This window comes from Lonchura striata, chromosome 28 (genome assembly GCF_050655825.1).
Source record: "Lonchura striata isolate lonStrDom1 chromosome 28, ASM5065582v1, whole genome shotgun sequence".
NCBI lineage: Eukaryota > Metazoa > Chordata > Aves > Passeriformes > Estrildidae > Lonchura > Lonchura striata.
This window is the reverse complement of record NC_140730.1, coordinates 6,682,288-6,695,209: the sequence shown is the minus strand read 5'-3', so window position 1 is coordinate 6,695,209 and position 12,922 is coordinate 6,682,288. Positions and strand designations below refer to the sequence as shown.

At 49.4% G+C, this 12,922-nt stretch overlaps 1 protein-coding gene across 16 annotated transcripts in view; it reads left to right on the top strand.

The window, feature by feature from the left end:
- PIP5K1C (phosphatidylinositol-4-phosphate 5-kinase type 1 gamma) overlaps window positions 1–12,922 on the top strand; it is a 49,968-nt gene that overhangs the window by 901 nt on the left and 36,145 nt on the right. The window lies entirely within an intron of this gene.

The window sequence follows — 12,922 nt, the reverse complement described above, 5'->3', positions numbered from 1 at the left end:
TCGCAGCCCCGCAACCGGCCCCCGCTGGGCCTGGGAGGCCGTGGCGGGGCCGTCCTGGCCTGTCCCTTCTCGGGGGTGGCTCCCCGGAGAACACAGGGTCGGGGTGGAGGGGTTGTCGGGAGGTCAGGCAGACCCTGTCAGCGGGGCCCGGGGGCTTTGTCGCCGGCCGGGGTCCCTCCCGCCGGAGAGGGCCCAGAGCGAAGCGAGCCCGGCAGCGGCATTACTAGAAGGTTTGGGGTTCCTAAGTGGCAGGATGGATCCATGGGGTTGTGCCTGTGCACCTGCCTCCGTCTCCACCGCTGCCTAATTATTTCTAGTTCATTAACAGCCTCAGGATTGCTGGCTGAGCCGTGCTCGTGATGTTCAGCCCTGCAGCTCCTGCGCAGGCCCGACACGAGCTTCGGACACCTGCCGGAGTCCGAGGTGCTCAGAGCGTTTGGCTGTGTGATGACAGCGATCTCCGTGTCGTCAGGCCTTTCAATGAGCATCATTAGATCTTCTTAGAACCAGCTAATTACGGTGGAAGTGGTGCTTGTTTTGCAGATGTTATCTGCTGGGTCTGTGGGTGTAGCGTGTAGCTTTGGGTAAGGTGCTGAGGTTTGGGCTGAGGGAAGCTGTCCCCAGCCATCCTGCTGCGGTTCCTCGGTGCTGCAGAGAAATGCAGGGGCTGGCAGCCTGCAGCCTGCCTTCCCAAGGCTGCTTGCTCTGCTCCCACACACCCTTGGACCTCTTTTTGGGAGTGTTCTCCCAGTGCAGGCAGGGCTGGCAGTTGATGCCAAAGGAGTTAGAGAGAACTTGCTGATCAGAGTCACAGAACACTTTGGTCTGGAAGGGACCTTAAAGCCCATCTTGTTCCACCCTTCTGCCATGGGGAGGGACACCAATGAACAATTAAAATATCATTTGTCCTGATTTCTCTGTCACATACCTGGTTTTTGGGGAGGATAGAAGGTTCTTGCTCAGGACTAGGCAAAGTGTTCATGGAGACTGTTGCTCAGAAAGGGTTTAAGCAGGGAGCATGTATTTTTCTTCTTCCATGAGCAAGTAAATCTGAATTTTTTAACCTGTAGGCTGTCTTACCTTATGCTGATAGTAAAAAAGATGAAACTGAGCCAATAATCTCACCAATGCTTTGATTTCTCAAGTCAAGTTGCTTACTCCTCACTTGGGTAGTGTCCAAATTGTGTCACTTGGCCTCAGCTGCTCTTGCAGCTGGAGCTCCTGGGGGCTGGAGACAATGTGCGCAACAGCAAATGAGTTTTTGCTGGAGAAGAGCAAACCCGGGGAGATGGAGGTGGCCTTTGGTGGGCTGTGGGAGGACAGGGCTGCACCCGCACAGGGTAGGCTGTGCTGTGGGTCTGGGCTTGGCTTGTCACTGTGCTCCATGTCTGGACTGGGTGACAGATCCCCGTAACGCTGGTGCCTTTGCTGCTGTGTGGAGGTGTTGAAGTGCCCATGATCTACTTACATGGGTGCTTTGCACTGCTCCCCTTGTGCTCGCTGTTCTGCATGTGCTGTTGATGAAGGGTCACCAGCATGGCTGAAACCTGCTGCCTGGTTCCTGGCTGGAGAGGAGGCACCTGGGTGCTGTGCTCTGCCTGAACAACATGGCAGGGTTAATCCAGGCTGTGGGTCAGGCCAGAAAAGACCTTCCCCAAGCCCTCAGTAATTTTTGAAAAATTGCCAGTTAGTCTGGTACAGGAGTAAAACTGCCTGGAGAAGGGCTGGAAGCTGGGGAGGTCTTGGCAGTAGGGTGTCTTAAGGTACAGAGTGTTCTGAAGGGAATTTTTGGTAATCTCATGCTTTGAGGGAGAAAACCTCACTGCCAGCAGCAGGGCTCATTCATGAACACACAGGCCCAATTCGTTCATTCCTGACACCTTGGCTTTGAAGTTTTTAAACGTTTCTGACCAGCTAGTTGAAAGGGAGTTTCAAAATCTAATGGGTGCAGATGCTTGCTGTGCCTTCTCTCTGAATCTGTACCCTCATGCCCTGGGGAGGGACTCCAGGGAGTGTAAGGGGCTGCTCCAGGGTTCTGGTGAGCTGTAGGCAAGAGCAGAGGTGGTGTGGGGAGGTACGGAGCTGTGGGGTGACAGGTGAGTACTGGACTTGTTTAGGCTGGGGTGCCCCGATCCCAGGGATGGTGGGGCAAGCAAAGGGTGCATCACTGTTCCTCTAGCCAGGTGCAGTCTGGAGACACAGGGTCTGGAAAACTTTTATTCAAGGGTGGTTGAATTATGGGAGAGCTGTTGTTACAAAAACCTGGCACTGTCCAAGTATTGGACAGCAGAATTGTCCTTTCTACTGTCCACCATCTCCTTCTAAAGTGGAAATTCTCTGTCTAATGGGGAAGTAGAGTTGACTTTGGATTTATTTCCACTGGTCAGGTCTTCTCTTACACACATTTCAGTCTGCCCATCACTTATAGTCCAGAGCTGCAGCAGAAGCCTCCAATGTGTTCTTCAAGGTTGGATTCTAATGCTTTAGGGAACTGAAATGATTTAATGAGGTTTAATGTTGGATGAGTGTCTTGCTGTACCTCTGGCTGAAGGAGCACGATGAAGATCCTGGCCCCAGCCAGGGCAGAGCTAGGTGTGCTGCGTGCTGGTGGCACCTGTGTGGCTGTCTCCAAAAATCACTGGAGAGCATTGATTGCGACAGCCCAGGAACAGTATTGCAGCTCTTCCCTCTTAGCAGTGATAACTTTGAAGTGACTTTTGAAGGGTTGCTGGAAGCAATTTTTTCAGTAAGCAGATTAGAGATAAGAGAAGAATTCCACCCTGTGGGGCATAAGCAGTTCAATTCATACCAACTCGATGGAGAGGGGAAATTGAAGAGAGCTTATCAGCTTGAGGAAAAATCAAATGTAAACATCATCTCCAGCATGATTATGGTTCACAGCTTAGTTGGATGTCACATGCCTCTGTGGCGTGAAATGGTGCTGGCGAGGATGATTACAGAGGGAGTCAGCCAGGCAGGAACAGGCAGAAAAACACCCTGTGCCTTGAACTCTTAAAGACCCTGCAGTCACTTCACAGTCAATAAGTCACAGCTCAGCTGCAGGGAAGGAGGAAGGCAATGAAAATAGAATTCAGGCAGCTCTGGCAAATTAATTGTTCTTTAAGATATGAATGTGCTGGAAGCACGAAGGGAAGCTGGGATGATGGAGCCTGGGAGCTGGGAAGGGCAGTGTGCACAGCAGGCAGATGTGGGCACTGCCCCGAGGATGCTGAGCCTGCCTGTATTGGTGTCAGGGTAGGCTGGAACGAGTTTCCGAGAACACGCAGGACAGGGAATGATTAGTCTCATTTTTATTAACCAGCACTTGGCATTGACCTGTATATAACAGCCCGTTCCACCACGGCTGGGGCTGGCAGAGCTGCCACTGCCGCATCCCACTTGGGAGGCACATGAGCCTCCCTGGAAGAGCTCCTCGGGGAATGACCTCAGTGGATTCAGTATGAACAGTGTATAATTTGGGAACTATTATTGAAGTGATTCACTGACATGACCATTATGGGCTCTTGCCAGATGCACAGTCTTAAGAAATATGGCCTTCCCATATAAGGCGGTTATAGCCTGAAAAGCAGCAGCAGGAATTCCAGCATTCTCTTCCTTCATGGACACATCTTTCAGTTAGCACCAGTTGACTCCAGAAATAGTTCTGCCATGGCTGTGTGATACCCTGATAAAGACTTGAGAGCTCTTCTCATCACTTGCTGTTCAGCTTTGTCAGTGTTTGGTTATTCCCATCCATGCTTTTGGGCTGCCAAGCTTATTCCCACGTACCATAATTAATCTCTAGAAGCCTGGCAGGTTCCTCACTCCCGACATGGATGCGGTACCATGTGCTTGCTGGGACCTACTGATACGAGATCTGTTCATCTCTGTATGTGGGAGCTGCAGGTGTTATGTGGGACTCATTAACTTGTGACTCAAAAAGCAGAAATCGCTGCACCTTTTGCACTGCATTGGGGAATGTCAGAGGCAGAGTGGGAGGGGGAAATATTTACTAACCCCAGTGCAAGGAGGGTTGGCTTTGTTTAGGTGGAATTGAATGCTCAGTGCTCCCATCCTCAGCATGGGGAGGGAGCTGCTGACCATGTCGCTAGCAGGAGATGCTCCCTCTGGCATCTTGGCTGCAGGAAAGTGGGAGCCAAAGCAGACCTCCCAAGATGGTCTGATCCCATGGATGCAGTCTCACAGATCTCCTCTGGATCCCAGGAAAGACAATGGGAGCAGCAGGTGTTGGAGTAGGCTGCCAGTTTTGGGACACACTCTCTGGTTTAACACAGAGGCCTTGGCACCTCCTTTTCTCCAAGATGCTTATGATGAGAGAGAAGTGACTCAGAATGTTTGAATCATAGAATGAAAGAATAGCTTGGGTGGGAAGGGACTATCTCATTCCAACCCCCTACTATAGGCAGGAACACCTTCCAGTACACCAGGGTGCTCCAAGCCCAGTCCAGATTGGCCTTGAATCATAAATAGCAGCAGAACAGCAGGTGGCAAGGTGGGGTATTTCCTTTCCCATTAAGTCTTTCCAAGTCTCTAAGATCTCTGATGGTCTCCTTTGATTTGTTTAATAACCAGTGACAGTGTTGCTGTCCTTCACCCATCTCCCAGGCCTATAAGCTGGATCACCTCATGAATGTGCCCAACAACATAATTTTTTAGTCACATCAAACTGATTGTCTGATTATTTGTGTGGGACCAGGCAGAAGCATTGTGCAGATGCAAAGCCCTAGTTGCTTGGTGTGGATTCCCTGTAAATACTTACTGTAAGATAGATAGACACACCTCTGTGGTATTTCACCATTTCTAAATCCATGGTGAGTGCAGGAACTCAAAGGAGAGAAGTACTTTCATGTTCTGTAAGTCTTTGGCAAAGCAGAATTCCTGGCCAAGCATGGTCTGGTTGTTTACTGCTGGCTGAGGGTGCCTGTGCAGCCACTTGTGTTTTCCTCGAATGCTGGGATGAGGACACACGCCATGCTGAGCCCCTGCTGCCAGCTGTTCTGCCATGGGAATACACTCACCAACAGGAAAAGACATGAGCACAGCAGAGGAAAATCAAGGCACTGTGAAGGCCTGGGAGCCAAAGACTGTTCAATGCTTAAATGAAACAAAATCACAAGAAGAAAGAAGGCCACGTAAAAAACCAAACTTGTGGCGTGTGTGAAGTTGATTTGGTCTTGATTCCCCATCAGCACAAACCTCAGCAGAGCCCAGTGTTGCTCACCTGCCTGCCTGGGGAGCATGTGCCAAGTGGAAAGCAGCTGCTGGCTCTGCCAGGCTCTCCACCTCCTCTGGGCAGAACTGGCAGACTTAGTCTGTGGACAGGATCCTGGCTTCTCCAAGAGCCTGCACAAGCCAGTGATCGTACAGTGCTGTTGAGGCTTTTCCTTCTTAGGTAGGTCTTAGAAATACTCACTTCCTAAGCAGCCTGGCACTTGTTTGTTTGACCTTTTCAGTGATGCCAACAGCTGGGTTAACCTCCAGACTTTCTGGAAAGCATTTTTTATAATTAAAAAGCTTAAAGTGATTAGAGCAGCTTTTCTATTACTTCGTCTTCTCACCCACATGTTTAGCAGAAAATGCTGTCAACCCCTAATTAAGTGTCATCGTCTTCCATGGTGTGTTCTTGTGGCTTCCCCAGCTTACATGTGGGTTTTGGCACTGGCTTGTGGTGAATTACCAGGCTGAGTCAGGGGACATGCTGTGGTGGGGAGGAAATCTGAAGCTGACAATGTGCTGGGTTGCCTCAGCCCTGCCCATGCCGCTGGTCACCAGTTACCCTGACACGTTTTTATCTCATAGCTCTGGGGAGAGGCTGCGAGTCCCTTTGCTTCTCTTCCAGCTTTCTTTGAAAACTGCAAGCTTTCAGCTGTAGCAAGCCTATTGCTCTTTTCCATTCTATTGAAAAAAACACAAATGTCAGTGTGTGATGTGAAGGTTTCTCTTCAATATTTATTGTAACACAGAAGCAGGCTGGAATAATCCACATGTGTAGAAGAGCTGTGTTCTTTTATAGAGTGGAGCTGGCATGTTCTTTACAGTTGCACTTCTGGCAGAGGCCTATGGGAAGTCTTGTCCCTCTGGATAACTGCTTGACTTTGGATCTGGAGTTGCAGGAAACAAAGTTTGCTGTGTCCAGCCACTGCCTGTGCAGTTTGCATTCAGTGTGAGGAGTGTAAATGCTTTGCAGACTCATCAAGGCGGCCCAGTCCTCATCCCCTTTGTAATCAGCAGACCCTGCATGTTCTCTTTGCAGAAATTGCTACTGGAGAGGGTGGGGAAGACTTCCTGGGAGAAAAGAGAAGTTGTAAACTAGCTGTTTGCCTTCATCGTTGAAGACTTGCCTGTTGCATGAAGAGTGTTTGAAAGGCAAGGCTCACATTCCAGGAGCACAACTGTAGCTGCTCCTGCTGCCCAAGGCACTCCTTGATCCAGGAGAGGGAACGAGGTCATGGCCAGGGTTTGTCACAAGACCAGCCCGGGCAGATCCATGTCCGTGACTGAAAGGGCCTGGAGATTAGCTGAGCATGGGAACAGCACAGGCAGCAGCTCCTGTCTTTGTTCTGAGTGAAACAGCTCAGTCTCCTGAACTGGGAGGAATTAATGGATTATAAGACAAGGGCAGCTTTGCCTTGTTTGTGGTCATTAAAACGCAGCAGCGCTGCTGGGACGGTGCCACTGGTGGCATGGCTGGTGGAGGGCTCGGTCAGACTGGTCAGGCTCCACTGAGCTCAAACGCTGCTTTTCCCTTCACTGCATAATGTTCACCTCTCCAGCCACACCAGGGAACGAGGCTTGATTCAGCTTCTGCTGTGTGCTCCGGCTGCTGCTGTTGAAGCTTTCCTGCTTCTGCTCTCCTGTGGGAGCTCTTGCATGGGTCTTGGTGGCTCCTGCAAAATGAGTTTTCATGCTCTGAGGGCCTGTTCAGGCACAGCAGCTGTTAACTCTTCAGTTAAACTCAGTAATGCTTTTTCGGCCAAAGCTCTGTCAAACTGCTGACTCTTCACATTCAAGTTGTCTGTGTTCCTGTATTGTGGCAGACACCTCCTAATTTCTTTTCCAGAAGATCTGGTAGCACTTTGACCTCAGCCATCTCCTGAAGAAAATGCAGCTCATCAGAGGAAGGGAGTGCTGGGCTGGGAGCCAGTCGGGTCTCTACTCCTTCACTGAATTTAGTAAATCAGAGTAATTCCCCAGCTGTTTCATGTTTTTTGCCATAGGAGAAGTGTTCTGCTGCTTTTGGGGCCAGGGACCTGAGTTCACAGTCATTTAGCAGGGCTGGTGTTAGAAGCATGTCCTTAGTGTGACCCAAACTTTGGGCACATCAGGATGCTGCCCTTCAAAATGTGTGTCTTGGATGTGTCAGACTGTACTGATGACCATGTTGTGCTTCTGCAACAGTAGAATTAGTCAAGACTGTTTTGCCTGCTCATTTACTGCCTGACAAGATGTTGTTTAAATTGCTTGTTAGACTTTTCTTTCCCTTGGCATTTGCTGTTCTCAGTTGCAGCTTTATATTCTGTCACCCCAAGTAAGTGAAGGTCCAGATTTCCAGTGCCTGAGACAACCATTGGGACCAGTGAAGTGCAACCAGATGGAGTTGAGGACTAACACAGAAACGTGTCATCTCCATTGAAAGAGTGTTGTTTGCAAAGTCAGTCTCGTGGGAATTCAAGCTTGATACCCGAACTTGCTCTCTGCCTCCCTGCTTTATCCCACCTGGGCAGAGGGCTCTTGCCAACCTTATGTGGGACAGAAAGGCCAGGGAGGAATGATGGAGGTAGAATAAAAGCAATTCTCCTGTGTATTTAAAGCAGGAGTAATGTAGGTCACCTTAATCTGCTCTCCCTCCTCCCTTTCCTGTGGGATGGGAGAGTATCCCAGCCATGTGTGCTGCAGGGTGATGATGAGGGGAGACCACTTTTGTCTTGCTGCTGTTGACCTGTGGAGCATCCTGTGGCCTTGAGAGGCTTCTCTGCCTGTTTATTACCTACCAAAAAGTCAAATATAGCTCTCCAACAGTACAGCAAAAGTGTTGTTTCTGTGAATGAGATTAATGACTTCAAGGTGATTTAATTCAATTATTTCAATTATTTTTGGGGTCGAATTTGTGATTTGTAGATGGAGATGTGATTCTGTTTTAAGGGCAAGTTAACAGCATCCTCCTGAAATCTAGGAATTTACCTGATTTTTCACCAGTTATAGTTGGGCAGCAGTACATTCACAGCATTGCTCCAGGTGCTGTTCAGTGCTGGTCCTGTCAGCCCTCCAGTGATGGAGTTGGCTCAGAATGGCTGCATATGGATTTTTATCTAATTCAAGGCTGTCTGAGCTCAGGTGATTCAGGCCACTTGGCACCAATTTGAGTAACTTGAGTGGGAGCAATTTGGGTTGGTGCATTGATACAGCTCACAAAGGGTTCAGAGCATTTGAGTACTTTTATGTAACTGGCAAGTTTTGAGACGTTTCATGAAGTCCTTTCAAAGCTCAAGACTCATCTCCTAAGTCCTGTGAGGCTCCCAGCTGACTACAGTGCCAGAAACCATAGAGTCATAGAGTCTCCTGAGTTGGAAAGGACCCACGAGGATCATTGGGTCCAGCTCATGGCCCTGAACAGGAGAACCCCAAGAATCCCACCAAGTGCCTGAAAGCATTGCCCAAACGCTTGGGAACTCTGGCACCAGAGTTCAGGCTCAGCCACCAGCAGTGGTGCATCCTGCTTTGTCCAACATGGTTGATAAAATTTTGGGAGTCACAACAGCTGAGATGGGACATGGCTGGTTTTTGCCCTTGGAGCCTGCTTGGTTTTGTTACCACTTTGTCCACAGTGGATCCCACAGAGGCGACAGCCCAGCTTAAGTCAGTTGTTACCTCTGGTGCCCATTGATTTTACTTGAGGTCTTGAAAAACTGGGAGATTTAAGAAAAATCTTCAGGCTTTGCATAAGGCCTAGAAGCACACGTGTGCATTGTACAAAGTAAAGGGAAGGTGATGAGCTGGAGCATGCCGTGGCCACTGGTTTGGTCTTTAGAATGTGCAGCTCTCTTCCCAGTGTAGGGCTGTGAACTGGAGCTCACCCTTGCTTTGTGACACTGATGGCATTTGCCACGTGGATTAATGGGGGGAGAGGGAAGAGTCCTCTCCCAGGCAAAAGTGATGGACTTTGTTAAATGCTCTAAAATACCAGGGAAGATCTGCCTGTCTTTGTGCTGCCTTGTCATGTTTGGCACATTCTGTGACCTGGGCCAAGACACAAGGAATTACTGCCAAAGCCTCTGTTTTGAGCAGGATGCAGCAGCTGAGGACAAAGATGCTGCAGTAGTTTTTCTTTCTGTAGTTTCTCTGCACATCTGATGGACCAGATTTTGTGGATTTTTCAGTATAAAATTGTCTATTACTGCATTTTTCAAAGGGAGGGAGTTGGCTAAAAACCTCCTCTGGCTGAGTGCTCCCCCCTTGAATGTGCTGATGGCACTTCAGCAGTCACAGTCCCTCCACTTGGATGCTGATGTGGAACTTGGTTGTCTCTCTGTGTTCTTGATTCCACAGTTTCTGTCAGCGTAGCTGGTTCTGCATCCTTGTGCCAGGATGAAGGGGTGGTGTGCTCAGTCCCACATGCAGCTGAGAGGGCAGATGTGATACCTGAAACCATTTGTCTTCTCTTTAAATGTCACTTTTAACTGGGTGTTGTCTGCAAAGTGACAGTTTTCCTCCTCTCTGTACGTGTTGGGTGCTGCTCTCTCCATCTGGCTGGCTGTGTGTTGACGGGGGCAGTGTACAAAACGCAGAGCATTTGCTGGCAGAAATGCAAACTGTAGAGATGTGAAATACTCCCTGACTTCAAAGCTGGAATAGAGCAGAAAATGAAGTCTCAAAGCTGTGCTTGTCACTGTTAATGACATGCTCAGTTACAGACACTTGCTGAGGTGGAATTCAGAAATAAGGCCTTGGGTTTCACTCTTGCCTGACAGGTGGGGATTATTTGGGGGTTTAAATAACACATGTTATGGGGTGGTTTTTGTGGTTGGTGAGGACTGTTTGTTCAGTGATTAGAGCTGAAATCCGGAAGGTTAACGATTGCCTTTGCTTAATGGAATGGTTTTTTCCCCTGTAATTCTGACTGACATTACAAGACAATGAAGTTTTCCAGGAGGTGGATAGTGTGTTGCATTTTGTAGCTTTTCATAGAATCCTGGAATATCCTGAGCTGGAAGGGACCCTCAGGGATCATCAGCCCAGCCCCTGTCCCTGCCCAGACCCCCCAACAGCCCCACCCTGCCCAGCCCTGAGAGCGCTGTCCAAACGCTCCTGCAGCTCTGGCAGCCTCGGGGCCGGGACCATTCCCTGGGGAGCCTGGGCAGTGCCAGCACCCTCGGGGGGAAGAACCTTTCCCTGAGCTCCATGCCAAGGCCTGGCACAGCTCCAGCCCTCGCTGGGCTCCAGGAGCTGTCCCAGAGCAGAGCTCAGCCCCTGCCCCTCTGCCTCCCCTCGGGAGGAGCTGCAGCCCCCAGGAGCCTCCCCTCATCTCCTGTGCTCCAGCTGAACGAGCCAAGTGCCCTCAGCCGCTCCTCAGACCTTCCCCAGCTCCGTGTCTCTCCTTGGGACACTCCAACAGCTTTAGATCCTTCTGACTGTGTAGTACCTAAACTGCCTTCAGAATTCAAGGTGAGGCTGCAGCCTCATACTGATTGATATGCATATGGATTTTTTAAATTCCAAGATACTTCTTCTCAACCCAGCATCTCTTCAGGCTTGAATTAATTTTGATGGTAGAGAACTGCTGACAGTCTTTCTCCTCTGTAGTCTCAGAGGGTTGGATGTTTGTTTTCATTTCAGTTTTGGGCAGGAGTCACTGGTGGATTAACTATCTGGGACACTTTTTTAAGCAAGTGGCTTCTGGACTGATAATTCCAGAAAATGCTTATTAAAGAAAATGAGAAACGTGGCAATTTGGGAGGAACTTGGTTTAATATGTGCAGGCTCTGTTTTTGCATGGATGGGATGGCAATGAGCTTCCACAGGGGATGAGATTTAAGGTTTTTAACAATCTCGGAGACATGAATTCTCAGGTTTTAAAACTCAAAGATTAGATTTATTTTTAATCTTTTCTAAACTGAAAACTGGGAGTGAAAGGAGGCTGGAAGTGCCCAGCATTAGGAACAAACTGAGACCCAGAGAAACAAGGTGGGTTTTTTACAGCAGCTGAAGAAATTAAATTTAAATGCTGAGTTTTGCTGTGAAGTGGGTTAAAAACTTAATCTGTAAGGGTGAGGTGGTTTGATAAATGACTTAATTCAAGGCCTGTGGGAGGGAGGGATAAGATGTGTCTGAATGGCAGCTGCTCATCTAAAGGAGAAAGGAGTGTGTTGCAGGCAGAAGTAGCAAGTGCTGCCTAGTACTTAATGTTTTCTATTAGAGCTCCTGCTTTTGACTTGACAAGAAAACAGTCCCCAAACATCCTTTGCCCCATGACTCACCTTTAAGTGCAGGCAAAACCAATGCTCCCATTTTGGTGGAAAGAGGAATGAAGAGGAAGCCAAGAAGCTGCTGTAGTTTGGTCAGTCTTGGGTCATCCTTAAAAGGGGCTGTGATACCTGCAGGATGGTTCTGTTTCATCACAGCTGCCTTCTCTTCCCAGAGACAGCCTTCCTTCAGAGCAGCCTCCCTGCTGCTCTGAGCCTCAGCTGCCCCTCTGCTGTGCTTTGTGCAAGGAGCTCAACCTGCTTGGCTTCCTCAGTGCAGCTGGGGAGCTCCACTGCTTGGTGGGACAGAGCTCTGGAGGCTGAAGCCATCTGGTTTGGAAGGAGACTACTGGATTGGGATTAGGAGCCAGGAAATGTAGACCTTAAGCCATGAGACTGCCCATGTCAGCCTGCAGAATCTTTTATTCCACACTGAAAACTGCTCTGTGTGTGTTGGCCAGTGTCACTACACACCTCTGTCTCTTCCTGCATCCCCACAACCACCACCATAAACCAGAGAGCTGGTGGCTGGGAGGAGAAGCCTGAGCAGACAGCTAGGTTGTCCTCCTGGAGATGCTTTTCGGAGGGAATATTTGATGTCAGTGTGCCTGGAGGAGCAGATTGTGCTGTTCCCCCTCTCTTTTGCAGGTGAGTGGTAGTGTGTGTTTGGCTGATCCAAACTTGTAGTGTTCTAGTTCAAGGGAATGAATTTATTTGTTGTTTTATTCAAGTTTTATCAAACAGTGTTAAAGAACTCATGAAATTCTACTGTGTAGTTCAGAAATGCTAAGCTGAAGTTCACTCCATGCTGCTGGATTGAGTTGTGTGGCCAGCAGGACCAGGGCAGTGACTGCTTCACTGCCCTGCAGTGCTGGGCACTGCTGAGGCCCCACCTCAAATCCAGGGGTCAGTTTTGGGCCCCTCATGACAAGAGAGACATTGAGAGGCTGGATTGTGTCCAGAGAAGGGAACAGAGCTGGGGAAGGGGCTGGAGGACCAGGAGCAACTGGAGGAGCTGGAGGGGCTCAGCCTGGAGAAAAGGAGGCTCAGGGGGCTTGTGGCTCTGCAGAACTCCTGACAGGAGGGGACAGCTGGGGGAGGGGGGGAGTCAGGCTCTGTTCAAGGGAACAGGGACAGGAGGAGAGGAAATAGCCTCAAGGTGACCTAGGGGAAGTTCAGGTTGGACAGTGGAAAAATTTCCTCACTGAAAGAGCGGTCAGGCCTTGACAAGCTACCCAGGACAGTGGTGGTAATGATATCCCTGAAAGTGTTCAGAAAACAGGTAGAAATGGCACTTGGCTGATGGTTTAGTGGGCATGATGAGTTTCAGTCAGAGGTTGGGCTTGATGACCTTGGGGGTCTTTTCCAACCTTTATGATTCTATGATTCATATGGCATCCCAAGTTTTTCCTTGTGTTGGGCAGATGCTGAGTAGAGCCCTG